Source organism: Equus przewalskii, chromosome 18, assembly GCF_037783145.1.
Source record: "Equus przewalskii isolate Varuska chromosome 18, EquPr2, whole genome shotgun sequence".
In the NCBI taxonomy this organism is placed as follows: domain Eukaryota; kingdom Metazoa; phylum Chordata; class Mammalia; order Perissodactyla; family Equidae; genus Equus; species Equus przewalskii.
The window spans coordinates 10495109-10522658 of record NC_091848.1 but is presented as its reverse complement, the minus strand read 5'-3'; the positions used below and the strand labels follow the sequence as shown (position 1 = coordinate 10522658).

General features: G+C 40.5%; 1 long non-coding RNA gene across 3 annotated transcripts in view; it reads right to left on the bottom strand.

The window, feature by feature from the left end:
* The window catches only part of LOC139076986 (uncharacterized), a 44568-nt gene extending 34638 nt beyond the window's left edge, over positions 1–9930 (bottom strand). For all 3 annotated transcript variants that reach the window (XR_011529073.1, XR_011529071.1, XR_011529072.1), the window contains exon 1: positions 7735–9930. This is a non-coding gene — a long non-coding RNA (uncharacterized lncRNA). The remainder of the gene's footprint in view (positions 1–7734) is intronic.
* Positions 9931–27550: the final 17620 nt, after the last annotated feature.

Sequence of the window (27550 nt, the reverse complement as noted above, 5' to 3'; positions counted from 1 at the left end):
TTGGAAAAGCAAGTCACAGAGAGTGAAGACATATTTAAAGGCACATATCTGACAAGGGACCTGTATCTAAAATATATAAAAACATATTATTATTTAATAATAGAAGACTACCAACTCCATATAAAAATGCACAGAGTATGAACAGACACAACCAAAGAAGATAACATTGTCAATAAGCACCTGAAGCAATGTTCAACATCATTATTTGTTGAGGAAATGCAAAATAAAGCCACAATGAGGAGCCATTCCACACCCAATGGGATACCTAATGTAAGACTGGTTGACAATATTAAGTGCTGACAAAGATGTAGAGCAACTGAAACTCTCATAGATTTCTGCCAGGAATGCCAAATTGCGCACCAGTTTTGAAAACAGTTTGGCAGCTTTTTATCAAATTAAACACATGCCTCATCACGTGACCCAGAAATCTCACTTCCAGGTGGGATTTCATTTCATTATGCAAAGGAAATGAAAACTATATCAAACAGTGCAAATAAGGTATTCAGAGGAAGTAATATTTGCTGTTGCATATAACACCTTCAATCAATCTTCACACTTAAGAAGGCTGTTGAATAATACACTTCACCTCATCTTCAGGACAAATACATACAACAAGAAAGAGAGATTAACAGAAAAATACCAGATGGAACAAGATATCAGAGTGATTCTTGGTTGGGAGTTCTTTTAATTCAAATGTCTGCTTATTATATCTAAGTAACAAAGTTAGCAATCAGTCCATATTACAGTGTTTTGCATACAGTTGATACTCATTCGATATTTGAGGAATTAAACTAAAGCAATCCAAGCCCTACTCTTCAAATCCAGTTGGATTCCCACGTTTTACATGAAAGTATTTCTGTGAGGTCTTCCCCTACCACTAACCAACGCTCCTCTTTTCCACCAAAGATATTTCTTGTTCCCTAAAATTCTAAGATTGTTTACTGTGCTTCACTATTTGGAATTTAATACAGACTACTTATTTGTGGTGTATACGGCACATCTCCCCAGCCAGGTTGTAGGTCCCGTATTGTCCCATGGAGTGAATTCAACTCTTTAATGTTCAAGGTGCAATCTGCTTACTCTAAACAAAGGAAACATTTTTTTTGTTTGTGTTTTTCATATATTTCATCTTCCGTTTCTTCCTTTTTTTAAAGATAGACTTTATTTTTTATAAGTTTTAGATTTACAGAAAAATTGAGAAGATAGTACAAGTAGAACCAGTATATCCTGTACCCAATTTCCCCCATTATTAAGATTTTGCATTAATATGATGCATTTGTTAGAATTAATCAACCAATATTGATACACTGTTATGACTAGGTCCATAGTTTTTCCAGATTTCTTTAGTTTTTACTTAACGTCTTTTCACTGCTCCGGGATCCGGTCCAGGACGCCACAGTACATTTACTTGTCTTCTCTCCTTAGGCTTTTATTTGATGTGACAGTTTTTTAGACTTTTCCAAGCAAACCTTTTCAGAAATTTTCCTCATGGGATAATTTTTCTCTTGAGAACAACAAAATGTAGGGTTTTTGTAAGGCTTTTTATCTTGCTTGACTGTTTCATAATTCTAATGGAGTAAAAACTGAGGTAAGAAACTCACATGGCATATCAGACTGCAGCTTATCACTAAAGGGCACTTAAGTGCCCTAACACACTCAAGGGCAAGAAACTAGTGAATAGAAGTTTATTTCCAGATACATTTTCTAAAGACACTGCCCTAGTCATTCCTCCCACTCTCCGCTTCCACATTCAGGGTCGCCACATTTGCTTGGGTAAGACTGTTCACGGTACAAAGGCTTCCAGCCAAGGGGTGGGATGAAATCTGGACCACACTCTGTTCCCCCAGCTATGCACTTATGGATTGCCTCTTCCTGTAGAAAGTTCTTTTGTCTAATTTGCACAAAGTTGCTCTTTGGGCTAGGAGAGGTTGGGGTTTCCAAGTACAGTTAGTTCTACCACCTAGTATTTCTTAAATTAACCCGTTCTTCTCCAATGCCCAAGTCAGTATCATCTCATCTCTTACCCACACTACTGAAATAGCCTTCTAATTGCAATGCACACATATGAAAGTCTTTAGCACAACATACAAAATCTTTTGCTATCTGCCCTCAGTTTACCACATTAGCTGCATTTATCCTTGCTGTTCAACATGCAGCCTGCAATCTAGCCACACAAGGTTATTTGAACTTAACACGGTCTTTCATGCCTCTAGAAAATGAGGCAAAAGAAGCCTAAGGGAGATCTGGAGAATCTTAGGTCAAAGGGACCTGTGACCCAGTTCCTAGATAAAACCAAGGAAGCATTAAGACGCTAGCTTAAAAATGGAGGTTCTGTATGTCTAAGCCAAAGGGCAGTAGACAGCCTTACAGAAGTGGCAGAATATCTGAGAAGGTATTGGAAATAGCTGAGAAGGAGGCTGACTTGAAGAAACGCTGTACATAGAAACAAGAGCAGACTCAACAGTGACCTTGAGGACCAATGTCTAAAGAACAAACTGAAACAAAACCACCTCAGCAGAAGTTATGTATTGACAGCAACTCAGAGCGCTAGATGGGAGTACCTTGCCACCACCAAACCCCAGAGCTCAGGCCTAACCAGGGCACAGAGTATAGGGGCACAAAAGTGACTGAGATTTAAGTTTTCATCACCAAATGAAATGAAAGTTTAATATAGATATTAGTCATATTATAGAAAAATAAAGTTAGAATTGTTGGACATCTGGGTTTGTGGACTCAACTACAAATCATTACTAAATGGTATCTAGAGCTTACTAATGTGCCTGGTACATAGCAGGTCCTCAGTGAAGGCTTATTGAAAGACTGAATAAAACTCATCATAATGATTTTAAGCCATCTCCAAGTTCTGAAATCCTGTTGGCGCTCATTGTCTTGAAACCCTCCCGTTTCCCACTAGGTGGCGTCCATTATCCGGAGTCCTTTACTTCCTGGCTTGCTACAGGATTTTTCTCCCCAGTGACCCATGGCTTTTCGTTTGCAGTTGGCAGAGGTCTTTTTGACTATTTCACTAGACTCTTATACGTTTTCTTCTTACACAAAACTCCTGGGATTTTATTCCCCCTGATCTTTCCCAGGCTGCCTCTGTAACTGCTGAGGAAATAGACTGAAGAATCTCGCTTCAGCTCCTTTAAATACCAGAGCAGCCGCAGTAAACACGTCCATTTCACTCTCTTAAACATGTCCTTTGGACACAGACTTTGCAGCATTTTTCTCCTTCTGCATATATTTCTCCTGCCTGTCTCACTTTTATGCTCCCCGTTTCTCCATCAGAGATAATATTCTATTTTAACTTTTCGTTTTCTGTTTCGAATTTTCTGACTTTTGGACAAGGACATAAGAAAACAGCTATGAGCAATTCCAAAGCAACTAGAAAAACTTACTAGAAAACAAGCTTCTCAAAATGTAATTTAAAAAATTTGAACATTATCGCATTTTCACCCTCTGAAAAACAAAACTGTAGGGAAAATCTCAGTTACTTGAAGATGAATAAATGAGGGACTAGGAGGATTAGTGAAAAATCCTGGAAAGAGGAGAGTGAAAAATAAAAGCTTAAATATGTTTAATTCTTCTGGCCCGGAGCCTGGGGGAACAGGCAGATGACATCACTGAATGGTTGTGAATGAGCTTTGTGGAACCTTGTTGTTTCTACTCCACGCACTCTCTGCCGCGGCGCCGTCCCAGGCGCTTTCTATCACCCACACATTCCAACACCTAAAAGCTGTTCTCTGCTGACTCCCAGCCTGTTCTCCAGCCCAGAACTTACTCTCCAGATAGGGACTGTGCATCTCACCTTGACGTCTCCTGAGGAACTAAAATTCAATAGGTCCAAAGCTTGACTCTACCACCACCAGCATTGCCCCTGTAGTCCTTATCTGGACAACGACATCATCATCCACCCAGGACAGAAACCTGGGGATTCCCCTCAAAGCCTCCTTTTCCCTCACCTCACACCTAATCAATCATCCAGTCCTGTCATCTGTATCTATATTTCATTTCTATCCTTTCCACTCTATTCTTAATAGCCTTCTCTTGGGATAAGCCTCTATCGACTGTCACCAGGAGTAATGCTGCAAGCTCTTAACAAATTTCCCTGCCCCCCCACCCTCCAACTCCTCACCCACTGTCCCCAGATCGATCTTTCCAAAACACAAGCGTGATCATGCAACTAACTCCTCTGTTTAAAACCCATTCCAGCTCTAGAATAAAAGTCCAAACTTTGCTTGAAGTCCCTGAGTCGGCCCTTGCCTCCTACAATATCATTCACCAATGCTCCTGACCTGAACCCTGCATTCCAGCCTTCAAGACTACTTACATTCACAAGGGGCCCTGCTGTTTCATGTCCTGTGCTTTATTAATGCTCAAGTGACATCCTTTCCTTGCAATGTCCTTCTCTCTCCTTCTCCCACGTTCATCTAGAAGACTCCTGACTGTTCTTCAAGATGTTGATCATTCCTTCCTTTGTCCTGTCCTGGTATCTTTCTGTTGTTGTTGTTATTTTTTCTTTTGTAATTTTTTTTAAAAGTACTTATTTATTTATTTTATTGCAATAACATTGGATTATAACATTATATAACTTTCAGGTATACATCATAATATATTTCAAATTCTGTGTAGATTACATCGTGTTCACCATGTCCTGGTATCTTGTGTATAAATCATCTAGAGTGTCATCATATTTTAATGCCAATACTGTGAGTTCCCCGAGATCAGGGACTGCTTCTTATTTTTGTGTTGTTTGGTGTAAGCACTGTCCCTGGCCCTACTCATCAATCAGAATATCTCAAGCAATGAATGAATAAAGAGGCAGGGTATTAGTTATCAACATTTACTGACTGCTTAATAAGACAAGCACCATGCCAACAGTTTATGAACATTGTCTCATGTAATTCTCTCAACTGCTCTATGAAGTAAGTTCTATAATTACTCTATTCTGCAGAGGATGGGTTTCAGGAAGTTAAGAAATATATGCAAAATCAATACATGCAAATGACGGACTCAGATTCTTCACGTATTTGCCCGCCCAGAGCTCAGTCTCCTAACCTCAAGTCCATGCTGCTTTTCAAAGACTGAATATGAGGAAATACTACCCTAACTTTCAAAAATCTTTTTTTTTAAAAAGGAAGATCATAGATTATACAAGCTAACCGCTTGAGAGTTTAATGCTGATTCCAAGAAAAAAGCAAACGGGACTCTTCAGCATGGTTTGTGAGCACTTCGTAAGAGAAGTCTTACTAATGCCGTTGGGCATGACCCGGAATCAGAATGGTTTCTCAAAGAACGAGCAATCCCAAGTCATCTTCCTTCCCCTTGTTTACTTGACAGGAAACTAGAGACGGTGTGTGTGGTGTCTAATTCCCCATCATCCTCCCCAGCCTGCTCCATTGTGTGCAGCCATGCCATTTGGGGTTAGGTCTAAACCAGTGTTTCTCCAAGCACCCGTGTGTAGGACTACCACCTACAGTGCCTGTTAAAAAACAACTTCCCATTTCTATGCACAGAGATTCTGAATCAGTAGGTCTAGGCACCCAGAAATCGTCCCTCAGGGGAAAATCTGATACAGGTAGGCCAAAGCCACAATTCAGAAACATGTGTCCAAACAAATCATGAGTACCCGTTCCTTTTCCAGGAACCTTGACTTAAGCCAATCAGGATCAGATTTTATCCTGGTAACAGTTACCAGTCTGGATGTGCGTGCTAGGCTGACCAACCCTCCCTGTTTACCCATGACTTTCCTGTTTAGCACTGAAAGTCCCACATCCCAGGACACCTCTCACCCCCCAGCAAATCAGGATTGTTGGTCACTCTAAAAGTGATCTAAGAGGTTGTCCTAGTCAAACTGAAAGAATATAGTCGTCTATTCACACTTTCTCCCATTCCCAGCTTCCTTCTGGACACAAACAAGAAAGTGTGTTATCCCCACTGCTTTTGGCAACCATCTTACAACCACAAAGGAAGCTGGCCTGATGGCAACACATGGGAGAAGGCAGAGCAAATGACAAACAGCAGAACAGAGTCACAGCCCTGGCTGTGCCATGCCCGGGGCCCTCCCTACCTCTGTGCGCTAATAAATGTCCTTATTGTTTATTCCAGGTTGATGGAGAGTTCCACCCTTGCAGGCAAAAACATCCTAACCAATGCAACTTGGCAAGTCATGGTGTTAGGAAGAAATATAACCAAGTCCCTTTTGGACAAAATGAAGATGTGAACTAAAAAACAGGACAGAAGGGTAAATCTGTCACTTTTCATTGTGCATAAGGAATTCCTCTGAGTTCTGTCTTATTGCAAGTTATGGGAAAAGTGTGTGAAAACCAGAACGAACATGTAAAATATTCTCTGAAAACTGGCACAATGGCCTAAATCTAACAAGATGAAATTTAATAGCCATAAATGTAAAGCTCTACTTTTCGGTCCAAAGCAGTCATTAATTTCACAAGAACAAGATGGCGGAAACATGGCTTAAGAGCAGCACGTGTGAAAGATTTAGGGATTTTGGTTGACTGTAAGCTCAGTACAAGCCAACAGTGTGATGTGGTTGCCAAAAATGCTAATGCGATTGTAGGCTGCCTTACTAGAAGTGTAACAAAGATTTCCCCCAGGCCACACCAGCCACAGTAACCTTTTACAAACCATGGTTTTTCTGCTTCTACAACCATCTGTGTTCTCCTGTTCAGCCCATAGGAATTCTAGATACTGTCCTCCAACCACCTCTTTCGGAGAATCCTTTGGAGTCCTGTAGTAAACTTGTCCGTCTACCTTCTTTTTGGAAATTATTTCAACCCTGGATTAAGCTAGCTGTCTGCTTTTTATTCTCGTGTTCAAGCTACTAAACACTGAAGAAAATCAGATAAATGATACCACTACAAACTCACCATCACTATCCCCAGCCAGTCCTTCCACACTTCTCAGCAATCTTTCATTATCCCAAGACAGGGCTGGCTCCTTTTCCCTATTAACTTTCACTCCTCGCCTGAAGACCCACACCCCATTTCTCCCTACAGATGACCTAGCCTCTTTCTTCATGAAAATGTAACCTGAATTAACACAGGTCATTTGCTTGCATCTGCTCCCTGAGGAGCTCAGCCCCACGATTTTCTGGACATCCCCATGGAGTGTCGACACCAAAATGAGAGAGACGGAGAACTTGAAGGCCAATAAGCATCTCCAACTAGACATCCTCTGAGCACCTCCATGATTTCCATGAATCCCTTTGGTCCCAAGGCCTCACTGCAGTACAAGGAACCAAAGTGCCGGGGTCCTCCAGGTGCCAGGTAGGGCCAGGTTCCAATTAACACTGTTACCTGGTGCCAGCTGGTGCCTCCATGTCTCAAGAAAAACAGAGGAGCTGGAAGTTAACGCCTTTTCTCTTCTCCCATTTCTACCTTCACCACTCCCCACCCTACACCCACCCAGAGCAACTAAAAGCAGCTTTTTCATCATTTTAGCAAAAGAAGAAGCTCTCCTGGAACCTGACTCATATAAGTACTGTTCCAGAGCCTATTTTTCCAATTTACCCATCGGGTCTAGGCAGGCCTCTGCTGAGCCATGAACACAACCCAGGGCCAAGATGAGTCTCCTCAACCTGGAAAAATAGAGGCCCGTGAACAGGGAGTCAAATTCCTGACTTTGCACATCTGAGCCTCTCCTCCCTGCTCTCCCCTCAGTGGAAAGCACTCTCTCCCCCAAGTTCACCACTGCTCTGTGTCTGACAGCTCTCACCTCCTCAGAGCTTGCTTCTCTCCAGAATCTTCATCCTCTCTTTGGGCTTCTTCTTTTTTTTGTATATATGCATACTCAAGTTTTTCCAAGCCCTCTAGAAATGAGAGAACAAGAAATTTTTCAAAAAATCTTTTGACCCAGTGGCATAAACTAATAAAAATGTGCCCCAGAGTAGAATCTAATGTGCATCCTCCTCCCTAAATGAGCTCACATCCTTCTTTCTCCTTTGAGTATTGTAAGTGGGATTGGCTAAGCAAGCTCTCCTTTTTTGGAAGGGTTTGATGCGAGCAGGATAGTGAAGTGAACAGAGAAAGAGGCCAAGTGCATATTTCCCTCCTTCGACAGTGTTGGAGTTGAATCAGGAAACAGCCTGAATTCTCTGGACAGCAGCACAGTGTGGGCTCTGAGCCAGCCAACGTTGGCCAGACCATTCTGTCTGTTCCTCTGGTGGCTCAGCACTGACACATCTTTGTCCTCTTCAGTTCTAGCTCCTGGACCTCCAGAGAAGGGCCACCCTCACCCCAGCAAGCCCCTGATTCACAGGTCCTCCACCATCAGCTTAGTTTTGCCAATGTCACTAAGTTGTAGCCCTCATTAGCTTTTACCCAGCTTCCCAATGTCCCCATTCCTTCTCTCCTCAACCAATTTCCTGTTCCACCCCCTTCCCTGATCTAGGGAAATCTCTCTCACTGAGGTCCCCCGTGACCACTTTGTTGCTAAATTCCATTAACGTTCTCCAGGCCCCTTATTACTTGAACTCTCTGTAATATTCAGTGCTGTTTTATTTATCTTTTCTTGAAACTTTCCTTCTTTGGCTCCCATGAAATCACTTGCTTTAGTCCCTCTTTCTACCTCCCAGGCCATTTAATCTCAGTCTCTGTAGTTGCCATCTCTTCTTTCCTTAAGTCTTACTGTTCCCCAAGATTCTGGTCTTTTTCCTCTACTCTTTTCACTCTTCCCTCCATCCTCCAGTACTGGACCCACTTCCATGGTATCAGCTATAGGTTGCCAACTTCCAAAGCTACATCTTTAATACCAGTCTCTCTTCTGAGTTCCTAATCTATTTTTCCCCCTAAATATATCTCGGATATCCAGTGAAGGACTTCAAATTCAACATGTTCAAAATTGACCCCAAAATCGCATTTCCTTCACCCCAACCCTAAGCCTTCTCCTCCTCTTGTGATCTGTACCTCTGTTAATGATACTGTGTTCACAGATCTGGGTGCCGTCTAGAGCTTCTCCCTTTCTACCACTCATCCGCATCTCTTCTGTGGGTTAAAATCTCATATCTTCTCTAGAGGCCCAACTTCCACGGATTTAGTTCAAGGCTTTATCATTGCCTAGATGATGGCAACCCCCTCCTAAAAAGTCTCCTTACCTCTGTCTAATGCCCCACCCACTCCCCACTATCTGTCCATTCTCCTCACTCTCCCCGTTATTACCAAATAACTTCTTTTTCCAATGATATGACCATCTCATTCCCTTGCTTTAATAGTAACTTATCACAGACTTCAAGACAAATGCCAGATTCCTTATCATGAACTATAAGGCCATTATCATCTGCTCTTGCTTCCATTTCCAGCCTCTTTATCTGTACTCTCCAACTCAGTCCTTATCTGTAGCTACAGGAAGTTTTAGTTCTCAGAGCATTCTAGTATCATGAAACAATAAAAATATGAATAAATGGGAGACAATGAAACCTTTCTCCCCTAAAAAAATATCAGTTTAACCCCAAACCTCATGGTTAATTGTCTACCTGACCATTTCTTCCAACACTAGATTGTGTGGTCCCTAAAGGCAGTCGTGGATTTTTTTTTTCAGATTTTTATCTATAGTGCTTAGCATAGTGCCTGGCCTATTTCAATAAATGGATGGGGGGCTGGCCCAGTGGCAGAGTGGTTAAGTTTGTATGCTTTGCTTCCATGGCCCGGGGTTTGCAGCTTCAGATCCTGGGCACAGAGCCACACACCGCTCTTTGAGCCATGCTGCGGCAGCAACCCACATAGAGGAAGATTGGCACAACCATTCGCTGAGGGACAATCTTCCTCAAGCAAAATAAATAAATAAATAAATGGATGGAAGCAAAAACCCAAAGAAAAAACGAAAGAGAGAGAGAAAAACAAAAGGAAAACGTGCAAGAGAAATAAAGAAAAGAGAAAAAGAAAGAGAGAGAATAAAGAAAGAGAGAGAAAAAGAGAAGGCAGGAAGGAAAGATGGTTTTTAATGGCACTATTCTACAACTGCTTTCAAACCATCTTCTGCTCTTGGCCTATCTCTGTCTGTCTTACAAACACATGCAGCCCCTGAAGCTTACCATATAATTTTTTAATCAGGCAACCTAATAAAACAATTTTTATTTGAGAGACAGAAAGAATATTTGCTGTAAAGCATCTAAGAATCTTGTTGAAGAGCAAGCGCCAAAGCATCTGCAGACAGCTGGGGATTTTTTGAAGAAAAGGGAAGATTTTAGAAATTGACTAGAATTATTAACTTTGTGTCTCATTAATATTTAACCCTAGGTATATTTTTAGCAAACAGGAAAGAGAATATTAAAGTTCCCTTGTCTTCTAATTGAATATTTTAAGTATCCTAGACCCCCAGTTTGGCAAAACCAGGAGCCTGGAGTAACACCTGCTGAAGATTAAGCCACGTTAGATTCCCTGCTTCCTGTTTCCTGATCTAGAGCTCACACCACAGCCAGCACTTTCCCTTTGTGTGCCTCACCTTCCCTCCAACTGATATGTGGGACCTAGGATATGGCCTGGGACCTGGATAATGGCCCCATGGGGTGAGGCTGGACATGGGGAAGGGATGTGAGTGCCAAAGCATCCAGGAAAACTCCTCCTTGCTAAAAGGACTGTCATAAGATGCCACTAGCTCATATAAAGATAAGAGGGACGTCCCAGGACAACTTCTATGGGCTAAGGTGAAAAGCCTTGGGGTCAAGATAATGTATACTCTCTCCCAATAGCACTCATATAATTTGGGATCTCATGAGCTCATGTTGGGAGGGAAAATATTACATTTTTGACCTTTAAAAACCTTGGCCCGAAATGTATACTTCCAAGAGGTTTGATTTGTTGGGTTGCTTATCTCTGGTCTTCGAGGAAAAACTAGAGAGATGAAACTTTACAAATGGCTCAGTGAACTGCAATCAATGTGGGAGAACATGGCTACAAAGTGGATGTAAGAGAGTAATGTAAGATGTAAGATGTAAGAGGGACTGAAGTCAAGGAGAAGAAAGGTTGGCAGGAGCCAGGTGAAGATTTTGACTGAGATGGTGAAGATTTTGGACTTGACTGTGTTGGTAATGAGAACCCATTCATTGAAAGCTTTTAAGCTTAAAAGTGAAACAGATCTGGTTTTAGGAAGCAGATTCTGGCAGCAGGTAGAAGAAAGAGAATGAAGACCAGGAGATCAGTTGGGAGATTCTGGCAATAATCCAGAGTGGTTATGCTAGAGTCCAAACTTAGGCAGCAGAAATGAAGAGGAGTGGGTGATAAGATTGTGAAAGATGACGTGAGTGGTACCATATTAAAGTAGAGCCAGGGCAGCCATTTCGGAGGAATTGCCTTCCATGTGTTGTTTTCTTTATCTTCCAAACTGGACCAAATTACCACCATTCCAAGAAGTCAGTAAGGACAAAAATGTCCTGTTTGTAAGGACTGATGAAACTGGACTTTGTTGATAAGCAAATCTCTAACCAATCAATGAAGTACAAGTCTAGCCTTCAATCTATGAAGCACAAACTTAGCCTTACCTCATCTAGCACCAGTGAACTCTTCTTTAATGCAACTTACCTCATCTCCCTTCCTTTTCCCCACAAAAACCCTGAGCCCCTCTCCTGTAGTTGGGGTACGATTTGGGTTTCTACCCAAATCTGTGCTCCCTGAACCGGAATTCTTTGATCCCAAATAAATGCTTTTTTCTTTTTAAGACTGGCACCTGAGCTAACATTTGTTGCCAGTCTTCTTTTATTTTTCCTTCTTTTCTTCCCAAAGCCCCCCCCTCCCCCATACATAGTTTGTATTCTAGTTGTGAGTGCCTCTGGTTGTGCTATGTGGGATGCCACCTCAACATGGCTTGTTGAGTGGTGCCATGTCCGCCCCCAGGATCCAAACAAGCAAAACCCTGGGTCGCCGAAGCAGAGTGTGAATTTAACCACTCAGCCACAGGGCCGGCCACCCAAATAAATGCTTTTGATACGGATTCAGCACGAAGGTTGACTAAGGGAAGCCAAATTGTAGAAAAGAAACCGTATTGTAACTTCGAGTGACCTCTGCCTGACTAACCCCGCTGGATTCGCTCCCTCCAGGAGATCTACCCACTCTGTAGATTCTCTGACCCCTGCTTGTGCATACCTCCCAGCTGTGATAAGATGATAGCTTTATTCTTTTGAATTCCTTAGGAACATGATGACCCCCAGACAAAGAGTCTATGCTGATAGCCATCATCAATGACAACGGAAAGATCTAGTGTGGCAACTCCCAGTCTGCAACACCAGAGGGTCAACATTCTTAACCCCCTCCCCTATAACCCACTGGCCTATATCACTGCTTCAAGATTCTGTGTCCCCTTTAAGATGGTTCTTTAGGACACTAGCCACTCCCCCCTCCCATTTTCCAATTTGCTAGCTTATCATTTAATAAAATGCCCTTTCTCTGCCACCATCTTGCCTCTTGATGACTGGCTTTTCTCTTGTGGTGAGCAGATCGTGCCCTTTGTGCGGTAACAATTTGCTTCTTAAACTGGTTTCTGATTTTTATGGGGTGACAAGATCAATGACAGAGAGGGAGAAACTAAATAAGAGACATGGTAATGGTAGCAGGGGACCATTTCCCCTAGTTTCCCCTGACTCCAACCAAGCTGTCTAATTTCATCAGCTGTTCCCCAACCTAACGAGCACACGGTGCAGGGCATCTTTTATACCCTCTACCAATCTGAGCATTGAAAGCACAACTTCTCACCAGTGTTGCCCATTAGCAGCACCTATGGAGTCTTTTAATGCTAATAATTCCTGCGCACTGTGCCACGCTCTTTCCTTGTTGCCAATTCTGTTGGGTACTCTTGGTCAACAAAATCACTGCTTTCACAGGAAATCACATCAATAAATACTTGCTCCAGACACTCAAAAGATGAACATTCCTTAACTCTTCAGAGGACTCACCATAAATTTTTAAATTGTCCCAACACAAAAATAAGCAACATATTTGCCTGCCCAAATATTTGAAATATATTTCTTGTTTCATGCTTATTCCTAGTGTCCCATTGACTGCTTATGATGTTTTCTTTCAGATATAATTAAAATAATAATCAGTGAAGAATAGTGAAAAACATAAACTTGCCAGATTAATGAAATGATTTCAGATAAAATAACATACTTGTCCAGTCATGCTCTCACTTGACGTCCAACAGAATTATATCTGCTGAGTGTCAAACACTCACCTTCTGGACTCTGTCTCTAGAGATTCTTGTTCAGCAGGATTAGTGAAGGAGCCAGAAACTGAATTGTATTTAGCTTCTGAAGGGAGACAGGTTTTGCCATCCCAAAATACGTCTCTTTGGCATGAGGATTATTTTGAGCTAAAGGCAATCAAAACTCAGCAGATTCGGGAAAGCTCTTTGCCTCCCCCTCAACTGCCTAAATTTACATTGGAGGGGGAGGCCGTACAAGGAGGAGAAATGATACCAGAGACACCTTTTTACCTAAGGGACTTGTCTGCGTAACAGGCTAACCTTTGTTTTCCAGACACTTCCTCTCCCTCCTGTGACTGGCCTTCCTCCCCTTTGTAGCCCCAAACCCCTACCTGTTCCTTATCAGGATGTAATATGAGCTTCAAGCACTTGGTTGCCTTTTGAGTCTTTATATTTTTATGGGGCTCCCATACATACATAATTAAATTTGTTTTTCTCCTCTTTATCTGTTTTCTATTAATTTAGTTATTAACCTAGAAGGGAAAAAGAGAGAATGTCTCCACCCCTGCACCTCCCCAGGTAATTCTGATGCGGGTGGCCCATGGGCCATGTTTTGGGAAACATGCACTCTACCTTTTGCACTTGGTTCATTGTGTATCAGTAAAATGTGTCTGAATTTTGTCTCATCTACAAAGATTTTTGATGTCTCCCTCACTGAATCCAGGTGAAATAATTAGTTTGGAAATCAGGCTCATTAAAACTGTAAAGGAAAATCTTTTGACATTTTATTTACTTTGGGGGAGAAAATTCTGACCTCTTCTGCTGTAGGTAGGGCTGCAGACTAGTTAGAGACCAGGAGGCCCTGCTCTAATGCTGACTTCCGTGACTGTGGCGTGGCTGTAGCCCCAGCATTTGAGGATTTGCAGAAGGAGCACTCCATGCTCACGGGGGTTGCAAGAATATGGCATTTGCTGTCACACTCAGCTCAGGATCCAAGAGGTAATTTGTGATTCATGACAAGCATGGCTCTCAAGTCTGGGAGAGAAAGCTAGGTCAGGAGCCAGATGAAACAGTCAGAAGACACGGGCAACTGGGGTGGAAACCAGGCACAAGAGCACTATAACAGCCTGAGTGGACACTAGGATCACCTGCAGAATGTAAACAAAAAAAATATGAATGTCCAGCTCTCTTCCCAGATGAACTAAATCAGTAATTCTGGAGGTGGATCCAGAATAGATATTCTAAAAGTTCTCCGGGTGATTCTATCTGTATCTAGGTGAGATCCACTTTTCTAAATATCAACTTTCTCTGAATAGCTTGTTACCCTGACTGATGACGTTCATTGGCTCAATTGCAAATGAAAAGGCTCAAATTCCAGTACTTTGGTCAATACCTATTGATCTTTCGAGACTCAGCTCCTGTATTATCTCTGTAACGATGTCTTTCCTGAACCCAACCTCTTTCCATCCCAATCTCTTTTTTCCTGCATGCTATATTATACACTGTATATTTATGGTTTATCATTGCACCCATAAATTCCATGCACTTGTCTCCTCCACTGGGTTCCCAGAGGGCGTGATTTATATGCCTTCATATCCCCACCCCACTTGGCATATAGTTTGGCAGGTGACAGATCCTCAATAAATGTTTATTGAATTTTTACGAATTCAATAAATATTTATTCTTAAATACATGCTTAACGACCATGTAACTCATTTTCAACATTTATAAAAGGAAGAGATTGAACTATATTGTCTCTAAATCTTCATCCCTTTGAGATCTAAAATTCTGTGATTTTTTTCCTCCCTGTATCGCATGAAAAGTATATACGATCCCAGAAATAATGCTTTAGTTCTGTGCTTCCCAAACTTTCATATGCATGCTACTTAACCTGGGGATCTTGTTAAAATACAAATTAGAATTCAGTAGGTCTGGGGTGATGCCCAAGATTCTGTACTGTTACTAAGCCCGCAGATCATGTTGGTGTACCTGGTCAAGGACAACACCTTGCGTGGCATCATGGTGATGGAGACTGATCCTAGCCTTCATTGAGTTCACGTCACGTATTATAAAGCAGATAAGGTGCCCCGTAGCACCAGACTGCCTGGGTTCAGAGGCTGGCCCTGACACTCCTGTGTGACGGGAGTTATTTGTTATGCAAGTCATCTTACCATATTTGTGCCTCAACTTCCTCATTTGCAGCAGAGGGATAACGACAGGGTTTGTGAAATTAACGAATTAATTCGTCTGCAATCCTTATAACATGCTTCATACAGAGCAAGCACAATACATATAAACGCTATAATTTACTCCTTTTCAGCCTGCTTATTTCAACAGTTATCAGTCTTATATGTCAGGAGCCCTGAATTTTTTTTTGTATTTAATCTTGAAAACAGGAGAGAAAAGATATTTTCCCCTCCTTAGATTGAGAAAGCAAATACTGGATCCATAGACCAAAAAAGGATCGGAAGAGAGAAAACAATTTAACTGTCATTCTCCAGGAATATCATTCTCTGCCTTTTCATCCCTCTACTGCCCCAGTGCAACCTTGAATATATGGAATGTTACTGCTTCAGAAAAGGTAAAATCCATACTAAAAAGAAACTCTGGTCTGAATATACAGAATGACACTCAATACAGCATAAATATCAGCACAAAAAAAACTACTTTTCTTTTAATAATAAGATGCAAAGCTCATTTCCTGACACTAAGATAGCAGTTCTTTGGTAAGCCAATGGCTTTTTAATGACAAATAGTAAACTCTTAGGGAGTTGTCAGAATGCTAGGAGGATCACCCCAACCTAAAATAATTTAATAGCAAGTATAGGGCTCAGTTTCAGAGAAGGAGGAAAGAATAAGAATCAGAGCAAAAAGAAAACAACACTACAAACAAACACCAGAAAATCTGGGTGTTATCGGAGCTTGTATTACCTTAAGAAGGAGAAAAAGAACAGGAGAAAAAGAGGCTCAGAACAATCATTACTGGATCCTTACTACGTGCATGTGCTTCGGGTATATCCGAGTTTTAAACATCAGTAACACTCTCTGCGGAAGTTGTTAGGAACCTCATTTTACAGATGAGGAACCTGAGAGGAGACGTGGATTTGGCAGAGCTGGGGTTTGAACCTACTCCTAGTGGGCACTCTATGACTCCAGTTAGTCCAACCTCCTGAAACAAACTTTGAAATGTTGACCTTGAACAAATGGATGGCCAGATTCCAGATCAGAAGATTGCAATTCCAGTCCTACAACCACGGCAAGCCAGGAGCAAGACCCCCAGCAGCAAGGGAGGAGAAACTCTATCATAGAGGGGAAGAGGAAGTTGGGTGGGCTGTTGTAAACAAAGAGTTGGAAAGGTAGTGACTTTTCATTGAGTTGTGACAGTCTCTCATTGGCTGAGCTTCTTGCCAGTCAAAAAAAGGAAGTCTTTCTTCTTCCTGTTGGGTTCTGCTGTTGACATAGGGTGTGAGCGCTCCCCTTTTGGCCCCCGACTCCAATTAAAAGAGGTTTCTGTTTATTAATTTGACAGAAAGAACCTCCAGATCTGAGCTTTCTCAAGTTTAAATCGAGTTTGAGATCATATCATAAATAGCAAGCCAGGATAAAATGAAGTAGAAATGAAGACGTAAAACAGCTGAAATTGTGCCAAGGATACATTCCACCTTTTAATAGTTTTCATTGAAAGTAAATCCTGGGACCCAAACAAGTTAGGCTTGTTACTAGTCCTGTGGGCTTGGTTTACATTTCCCCTGGATTCCAGCCGGGTGCAATACGGTATGTGCCCTCCCTTCTTTTGCTTTAAGGTATATTTGAAGAAGAATGTCTATCCTGCTGGACCGTGCAAAGTGCAAACTCACCAGTAGCTTGAATTCTGCCCCTGGCTGCTGCTTATGTTGAAACTAAGCCTGCCTGGGCTGCCAGCGCTGCTTTGAGGAACGTAAATTCCATCGGCCGGCCTTTGAGCCCTTGTGAAATGAAGGAGGTTAACCCAGTGGGAAAAATGAGCTCAGGGGCTTGAAAGATGATCGATTAAACACCTAGAGTTTAGTTAACCTAAAGTTCAGCCTATTTACTTACTCATTTCTAAGCAAAACAGTTAGAAAACCTGGCTTATTGGTTTAATCTTTATCTCTGTATGCCACAAGATCCTTTTCATAGCCCAATTTATGTACATTCACTGATTACATTACCCACTTTTTATGCTGAATCTAACATGTTCTGCTTGGTTTGACTACAATGGAGAAAAAAAAAAAAACCCATAAAAAACCTTAACTGTATTTAAAATTTTCACAGTCTGCTTTTCCCAGTTAGAAAAGTCCAATTATTTCTTATTCAATGTAAGCTCCTGTGTTAGACTAAAGAAAATCACCAATAATGATACTGTTAAAGGGACCAAATAACTTGGCAATGTTTCATCATTTTGTTTTTTCCTAAACAGAAAATTATCCAAATCTTTTAATTGTAACTTTACGTTTTCCACAGAATATATGAATAAAAGGAAAATAAAAGTTAGTTGCACTCTATAATAATTAATCTTAGTATGTCAGGAATTTTCAATATGCTGTAAAGAAGTACTTGAAATGGAAAACGACTGCAAATTCCAAAGTTTTTTTAAAACATAGCCTCGGAATAAGGTATTCTAATAAATATAGGGTCATTGTCAAATTGTGTATAGATTAACTATTTTCAAAGAATTAGAATTTTCCAGACATTGAAGTGATTTGGAAAATATGATTTTATCCTTTTTTGATAGATCAGAAGGTATTTTTAAATCTTATGCAATTTCAGGGTCACCATAACAAACACCAATTAACACAATTTAACTTGTTACTGCCAAAATACAAATGCCATTATTAAGAAAAATGCCAGATTAAGAGAGTGGTCAATAAACCATATTTCGCTGTAACACGTAATATTTTGGAAGATATGTCCCCCTCTTTGTATTTACATTTAAAGTATATTATTGAAAAATAACTATTTTAATGATCATGAACCTCCACACTCGACAGCTAATCAAAACACAGTTGCATATGATTTCTCGCCCCCTGCGTGCTGTCATTACAAAAGTGGGATTTGGCGTGATGTATGCCTTACTGAAATCTCATGTGACATTAAGAGCCAAACAAGTCAAAGGCCATGTCTCAGACACATGGAAGCAAATCTAAGGGATTTAACGTTTTGTCATAATCGATTTTCAATCTGTTTAAGCAGGGGAAACTCCCATTCAACTTACAATATTTAAGGAATCAACTAATTTTTCTATATTAACTGAAAACAAAAAACAGATATACTTTGAAAACTATTTGAAGTTATTATGAGTCTTGAGAGAAACATGCTTTTGCAATATTACAGAAGGAAATTTAACTTTCTCTGGAGGATTTGGAAGATTTATCTGGTAACTACTTGATATATTGACTATGAAGTGTAGCTTTTTTTATAAATGGACAGCGCTAATGCAGTCAGTGCGTTCACAGAATGCATTAAACACCAACCAAACTTTAAAGCAGACATCTTGACTGGAACGTATGCATTCATTGCATCCATTATGAAACTAGACATATTCTTAACCTTTCAGTCATAGAAATATTTTTAATACATTAAATTCCTTTGTAATAAAAAATAATTAGGTGGAAAGCTGATTTGAGGGTGGGAATAGTAAGGACGTTCTGCACATCAAAAGGATGAAAGGGAAATTCTTGAAACTCCTGAAAACCTGAAACTGTTGGAAAACCACAGCTTCTTAATTATAGAATAATGATGACAGAAATCAAAACTGTCACAGAATCAAGAAAGAGCTTCATGAAACCAGTTATCTGGGAAGCAGTTCCATAAATGTGCTCTCTGCAAGGTCTCCATAATCTATACGTGTTGGAGTTATGGCTCTATTATCCCCATTGTCAGATAAGCTACATATTTCTATCTTTGTTTTCTGAAGCCCATCTTCAAACTATATTTTTACTAAAATATGTTTACAATTCAAAAAATCGTCTTCTAAGATGATAATGTTTATATAACCAACTTGAAAAGATGTATTCATCAAAAGTTAAAAATAAAACATGTTCTATGGAAAACAGTATGGAGATTTCTCAAAAAGTTAAAAATAGAAATACCCTATGACCCAGCCATCCCATTACTGGGTATCTATCCTAAGAACCTGAAATCAGAAATCTCAAGAGTCCGTTGCACCCCTATGTTCATCGCAGCATTATTTACAATAGCCAAGACGTGGAACCAACCTACATGCCCAGAAACTGATGATTGGATAAAGAAGATGTGGTATATATACACAATGGAATACTACTCAGCCATAAAAAAAGACAAAATTGGCCCATTCACAACAACGTGGATGGACCTCGAGGGTATTATGTTAAGCGAAATAAGCCAGTCAGAGAAAGAAGAACTCTATATGACTCCACTCATAGGTGGAAGTTAGTATATTGATAAGGAAATCTGATCGGTGGTTACCAGGGAAAAGGGGGGGTGGGGGGAGGGCACAAAGGGGGAAGTGGTGTACCCACAACATGACTAACAAAAATGTACAACTGAAATCTCACAAGGTTGTAATCTATCATAACATTAATAAAAAAAAAAAACTCAGTATTACAACAACAACAACAACAAAAACATGCTAATATTACCATTTTTCTTTTTTCCTGTTCTTAATTCTGTTTTTGAACAGATAGTTCATTCACATAGTACAAAATTCAGAAGCGAATAATATTTTACAAACTTCTATGTGTTGTTGAGACACATGACTATGCCTGAAGCAAGTCCTAAAAATAGTAAACTTCCATTAGTGTCATGTCTTGCTTCTCCTCCACATCCTGTGAAAATATTTCCACCCTCTCGTTTTTAACTCTGTATTTGTATCTTCAGTATTCTGAGGCATTGCTCTAACCAATATGCAGAATTTCACGATGATGTGCTTTATAAACTGCGTAGCATTTAAGTTCACACCTGTAGACTTAGCCCATCTCTTTATTCTAATGTGTTGCCCCTTCTAGGCACCGAAATGAGTACTAAAATAAGTTGTTTCTCCATCCCATGGGGCAATATGGATAAGGAGTGTAATATAATTATGGTAGGCAGTGCTTTCTTGAGAAAGGTGTGATAATACTGAGAAACATGCCTGGTTTTAAAGTTCTTCTAACAAAAAATGTTTGCCTTTAAAATTTTACAAGCAAAAAATATATTACAAAGAGACCAATTAAAGACAAATGTACAAAACGCTAAATCTAGCATGCAGTCCAGACTCACCCTGTTCCAGATGAGGAGATTTCGGCCCAGAGAAATGAAGCAGTTTGCTCAAGATCACAGAGCTAACTAATGACAGATCTGAGACTAGAACCTAATCTCGGGACCCCTAATCCTGGTCACGTTTTGCTCTCAAAATTATTTCCTTTGGGCCTGCCTGGTGGCGCAGCAGTTAAGTTCGCACGTTCTGCTTCGGTGGCCCAGGGTTCACTGGTTTGGATACCGGGTGTGGACATGGCACCACTTGGCAAGCCATACTGTGGCAGGCGTCCCACATAGAAAGTAGAGGAAGATGGGCACGGATGTTAGCTCAGGGCCAGTTTCCTCAAAAAAAAAAAATTATTTCCTTTAATGAACATTGCCTTTGACTCTCCTGCAAAGATAGTATATATTCAAGTTAGGAATCTCTCACATCTTTTGGGGAAGAAATAAGCAAACAATTTTACGAAGGCAATAGATAAATTCATGGATGATATATTAACAGTAATTTAAGAAAGAAAATTAGAGATCATTGCAGACTACCAACAAAATCTCCCGCAGATATCCCCTTTCTGCTCTGTTGGAACTGAACGCTCTAGAGTGATGGACACATCACTGAGTTCACCTCAGGGCTGGCTGTCCTTAAAGCTGACTTGCTTGACCCCCCCGCCTTCTGTGACACCGCCTTGTCTTGGCCAACTTTTTGATTCCCTTCTTGGCCTCACTCCTTCTCTGCTCCTATAATCATAGCCATTCCTTAGGGCCCTCTGCTGTTCACTTGAACTTCTCTTTCACTGTGATCCACCCATTGTTACTGTATTTTTCTCTGTAGCTGCTTCCCAAATTTCCACTGTCTGCTCTTTCGTTGACCTTTATCCTGGGTTATATTTCTAACTGCTCATGGAAAATCTCCATTTGAATGTCCTGCAAGTACCTCAAATTCAAACTTGTTTAATAATGATGTTTTCCCCTTAAAAAAGATCTCCCTCCTGACTTCGAAGTTTCTATTGTTCTTCCAATAAATCAAATTCAAAACCTGGGAGCCTTCTTTGATTCTTCATCTCTGTTTCCAGCGCACATCCCATCCCTCAACTTTGTAAATTGTTTCTGTAATCCATCTCATAGTCCTCTTCTTTCTCCTACCCCAACTACCTCTCTATTATCTATATATTACCTAATGCTGGACTATTACATAAAATTCTGAAATCTTTCTTTTGTCTCCTGCCCTGCATCCCCCTCCCTGACCCCTTGTTTAACAGATCCTTTCACGTTACCTCTAGGTGAGTCTGTAAAGGATACTTTAAATCACTTAACATTCTGCTACTCAAATCCTTCAAATTCCTTCCCTCTATATCCAAAGTGTTTAGTCTGGCATTGAAGGCCATACACAGCCCACTATTTTCTCATCTTCCAAGCAAACTTTGAACTTTAAGGCCTGCTCCACGCCGCACACCTAATACCAAATAGAAGTGAACCTACAAAAGCCTTGGTCCCGAACTACTTTCTTGACTCATGTCAATTGACTGCCTGCTTGTGGTCCTTACAGCACTTGCCCTTGCAATGAAACTTACCTAGACCTGATACTCTTTGCCATCCCTCTGCCTTCAACTCTTCAACTACGTCTCCTCAAGCCTCTTATCTTGACTGCCACGTTGAGCCACACAAGACAGACATTTTTCTTTATTCTGGAACATTAAACCTTGCCACAGTGCTTTCACAGTCTTCCTTTTCTATCTACTCTGGGGTTTGCTCTGTCTACTCAACAATTTTATAGACAACTACTTCTGGCCATGAGCCTTCATTCCTGAACATACAAGCCATGCAATGTCCCCTATGTAGGCTCAAGCATCTCTGTCTTTGGCTTTGGTTAACACAGGCCTGGAATGTCTTCCCCAACCCTCTTCATTGATGGCAGTTTTTCTCATTTCAGTGGCCGTTAAAGTTACCTGGGCATTATCCAGAAAGAACACTACCTCTGAAATTCTATAGCAACATTATCAAATAGAAATATAATGTGTACCACTTATGTAAGCCACATATGTAATTTAAAAATTTTAGTAGCCATATTAATAAAAGTCAAAATAAAAAGATGAATTTTAGATTTTATTTTATTTTATCCAACATATCCAAAGTATCATCACATAAACATGAAATTAACATTACAATTAATGAGATATTTTTACATTCTTGTTTTTCCATTCTGAGTCATCAAAATCCAGTGTGTGTATCTCTCTCTCTCTCTCTCTCTCTATATATATATTTTTTTTTTTTTTTTGCTGAGGAAGATTCACCCTGAGCTAACATCTGTGCCTATCTTCCTCTATTTTGTATGTGGGTCAACACCACAGCATGGCTGACAAGTGGTGGTCCACGCTAAAGATCTGAACCCGCAAACCTGGGCTGCTGAAGCAGAGCATACTGAACTTAAACTCTAGGCCACAGGGCTGGCCCCAAATCCAGCATATATTTTATAGTCATAGCATATTGTGATCCAGACCAGCCACACTTCAAATGCTCAATAGCAACATGTGGCTAGAGGTGACCATAATGGACAGTATAGGTCTTTCCTTGTCCCCAGCTCAATCCACAGGGCTTCATGTAGAACCTGAAGGAAGTGACAATGTACCTTGTGTCCCACAGGGAATTCCTGAGAACTGGCCACAAAGTTAGGGGCTGAGGTTTGACAAAGCATCTGAATCCTGTCTCAGTGGGTTTTCTGGAGGTTTTATCTTCTTTCCAATCCCATAATCTTTGGGAGATGTGACAGAGCAAAAAGCTTCTGCATTCTTTCCCTAAAAATAGAGTTTTATGAGCTGACATCTGAAGGAGAGTGAGGTCAGTCCCACTTGATTCATGTTTGAGAAGCCAGAGGTGCCATCGCATCATGTTTAATCATGAGCAGTTCCTTGATTCATCATCTTGATACTAAGATTAAAAGAAAACCTAAAGCAGAACTAGTCCTATATCTCAGAAATCCACCTACTAAATATGAACAGGAAGCCTAAGAATAGAAAGAAAGACAAATAAAACAGCTATATCAAAGTCCTAAGCTTCCCAAACTTCTAATTAGTTAAGTGTGACAGATAAAGTCATGGAAAGGCTGCTACCGTTACTTATTTTTATTTTGCGTCTCCTACACTCCCCAAATCAATGGAAAACTCTCTAATGGCTGCGCTGGTGTGATCACAACAGAACACAGTCTCTATTTTTGAGTTCCTGCTTCCTATTATTCAGACAACACTTTGGAATTTTTTCTCCACAATTTGAACGTTGGTTGCTGCCCTGTTACTTAGCCAACAATGCATGATTTTAATTGAGTGTGGCTGTATCTAAGAGGGAAAGGGCACCAAACTTTAGAAAGCAAACATCACACCAGCATGGCTCAAGGCTTGCTAGCTGTTTTTCTGGCTGATCTAAGATTTCCACAGATGTTGGAAACTGAATCGTTATGGAATCAAAGTTTCCATTAAAAAGCTCTATTTATCATACTGAATCGATAGGATGCAGTAAGTTACTACTGATTTCCCAACACAACAAATCAATGGAATGTTTTGAAGTTATATATTTAATTCTTTGTTCAGTTTTATAGTAAGTTTATCCAACGATTGCATAATCACTCAATTAGCCTACTGTTCTGGGTCCAGAACTCCTGGGACACTCTCCAACACATTTTTGTCTCCCATCAGGATGGTTTATTACTAACAGGTTATATAACCTAACAGCTACATGATTATTGAAACAATTTCCTTCTCCACGAAATTTAAAATATACCAAAATTTAAATTTAAAAGAAAAAAGCCTGTTTTTTTCCTCTGAAGACAATAGGCCAGCACTAGTCACAACTCCAATACAGTTAACAATAACAATAGAGACAAACAAGTATAGATTGCACACTGTTGGAGACTCTGTTACGCAAAAGCTTTCCTTTCATTCTTCTTTGCCAATAGGATCCCACTGTTTTGGTAGGGGGAGGCTTGACAATGAGCCTGAAAGTACACACCTTCTTACAATCCCTTGCTTCTGGGCGAGACGGCGTGACCTGGTTCTAAACAATAAAATATAGACTGAAATTCTTGATGAGGTTTCTAGGAAAGCTATTGTTTTCCTGAATGTTTAAAAAAAAAGAGAGAGAGAAAAAAGAAGGAAGGAAGGAAGGAAGGAAGGAAGAAGAAAGTAAGAAAGGAAAGAAAGGAAGGAAGGAAGGAAGAGAAAAAGGGAAAGAAAGAAAAGCAAAAGAAGAAGAAGAAGGGAAGGAAGGAAGGAAGAGAAAGACAAGACAAGACTCCTTTCCCGCCTGGAGCTCAGGAAAGGGGTGGCTGGCCATGAAGCAACCATTCTGCAACATTGAGATGAAAACCTCTTATTACAGAAGGTGGAACAGGAAGCAAGATGGTCTGTGTCCTTGACAATTCCTTTTGAGCAGCTGTACATCAGTTCTGGCTGCCTCCTCTCAGATTTCTTATTATCTGAAAAAAAGAAATCCCTTAATGTTCAAGGAAGAACAGTCAGGATTTGTGACACTGTGGCTGGAAGAAATCCTCACTGATAAAATAACACTCTATGCGTCCAGGGTGGTTGTGTTCACAAGTCCAGAGAGCATCATTTACTTGTATCCTGTACACCCACGTGGCCCTGTAGCTGCCGGATGCTAAACATGTCCTGGGGATTCAAAGATCAGTGAAATACTCTGCCATGTTAGAGACTCCGAGGAGTCCTGTAGCAAGAAAGCTATTTAACTTTCTTTGACTTGTTTTTTAAAATTATTTAATAATGAACTCTTTTTTTCTCATTGGCAGTATCTCTTAATATCCTGCACGCCAGTGTTCAAAAACACACTTAAGGAAATGCTGTACTAAGTGATTTAATAAAGGTATAACTTTAGTGTTGTGGCAAGTGTTACCTGTGGAAATAATTCAGCCATAGTTAAATTATCCATATATTAGTCTCTTTTCTTTTTTTAACCATCAGATGTGGGTTGAATTCTATGCCCCCAAAAGAGGTGCTGAAGTTCTAACCCCTGGGACCTGTGTATGTGATTTAATTTGGATATAGGTTCTTTGTAGATGTTATTAAGATACAAATTAAGATGAGGTCCTACCGGATTATGGCGGGCTCGGATCCAATCGCGGGGGTCCCTAGAAGAACAAAGGATACACAGACACTCAGAGGAGCAGGGCAAGTGAAGACAGAGGCCGAGACTACAGGGACGCAGCTGCAAGCCGAGGAATGCCAAGGACTGCTGGCAGTCACCAGGAGCTGGGAGAGTGCCACAGACAGCCTTCCTTGGAGCCCCCAAGAAGAACCAACCCTGCTGACACCGTGATTTTGTTCTTGTGGTCTCCAGAACCGTGAGAAAAGAAATGTCTGTCGTTTGAAGCCACCCAGTTTGTGGTCCTTTGTTAGCCCTAGGAAACTAATACACAATCATACTTCCTATTTGGCTTCGGTCGGTTCTGTTTGTTGGGGGACTAGCTCTTGGTTCTTTCTCTGCAGTCTAGCAGCTGTGGGATGGGAAAGGAAGGGCGTGAGATCCAGAAGAGTTTGGGCCCTGACTCAGCCTCTTTTTAACTCTTTGAATTTAGGCAAGCTCCTCAGATGTTCTGAGTCTCAGTTTTCTCAACCCTAAAATAGAGAGAGAAAGTTTCATTCATCAATTCATCCAGTCCTTTGGCAAATATTGATTGACAGTAACTGTCTGCCAAGCGCTGGCAAGGCGCGCAGACAGATATTAAACAGGCAATTACCAAATCCTGCAGAGAAAAAGCAGGTTCTAGGAGAGGGCATAACCCGCCCACATAAGCTACTCTGGGAGGTGGTTGTGAGAGTTAAATGAGACTTGTGTGAATGTACTTTATAATCTGTCCCTCAAAATACAAACAAAACTATTGTTATAAATAGGATCAGATGGGTTAATGAGAATGAATGTCCTTGTTCCCTCTGGTCAAACTGGTAAATATTAGGTTCAAAACTTGTTGGTGGGGTTTCAGAGGACTGGCGGGACAAACTGTTGGAGAATCCTAAGAGGGAATAAATACTGAAATAATGATAATATGTGTTAGTGTAAATAAATACACAAAAGCATATATTCCTGCCTATTTCAAAAAGGTCTTTGACGCTGCTTTTTAAAATATTGTTTATATTGGGGCCGGCCCCGTGGCCCAGTGGTTAAGTTTGTGCACTCTGCTTCGATGGCCTGGGGTTCACTGGTTTGGATCCTTGTCATGGATCTATACACGGCTCATCAAACCATGGTGTGACGGCATCCCACATAGAGGAAATAGAAGGACTTACAATTAGGATATACAGCTATGTAGTGGGCCTTTGGGGAGAAAAAAATAAAAGAGGAAGATTGGCAACAGATGTTAGCTCAGGGCCAATCTTCCTCACCAAAAAAACAAAGTATACTTTTGTTTATAAACAATGTTATTGTTTATAAACAATATTATTATATTATGTATAATAAAAGATAGATGTTCTACTATTCCAGGACTTACATTAAGTCCTATAATATATTACAAATTTTATTAAGTATATTAATTTTTAATATCACATGTTAAGGTTTTAATATCACAACTAACATGTTTCATGGTATAAATTTCATTTTAAAAAAACGAATTGATCTTTTTCACCCATTCAACTTTCAAAGAAGAGTAATCATAGCTCCAAACCTTACTAGCAAAAATTTAAAATAAACTACCTAATCAGCAAAAGGAGAGTCATTTCATGGACTCTGAGGGAATCCTGGTAAACAAGGCTTATATGTTTAAAGGAGCATCAAAAAATTGTGAGGAAAATAGAGTACCATGAATGGTATTTGAGCTGCAATTATATCTACCTTGAATAATGTCAGTTGTATTCATTAATTGTCCGAAAAACATCCCTACTTCGGCAGCTTTTCTGCTCTCCCGTCCTGGTCTCCAGATCCTTTCCCGTAGCCCCCCATGGCGGTTCTCGTAGGGTTGACGGGTGCAGCTGAAATTGAAGTGGGTTAATATACTTTGATTATGGGAAAGATATGATTGAACAATTTGAGGGCGGTACATTCTACTCAGGGATGGCAAATATGTATAAGAGAATATGGACATTTAAAGAAATCAGGAGGAATCACACCAGGATCTAGAAAGATCTAGAGACACATGTATATACACAAACACATACATATATACATT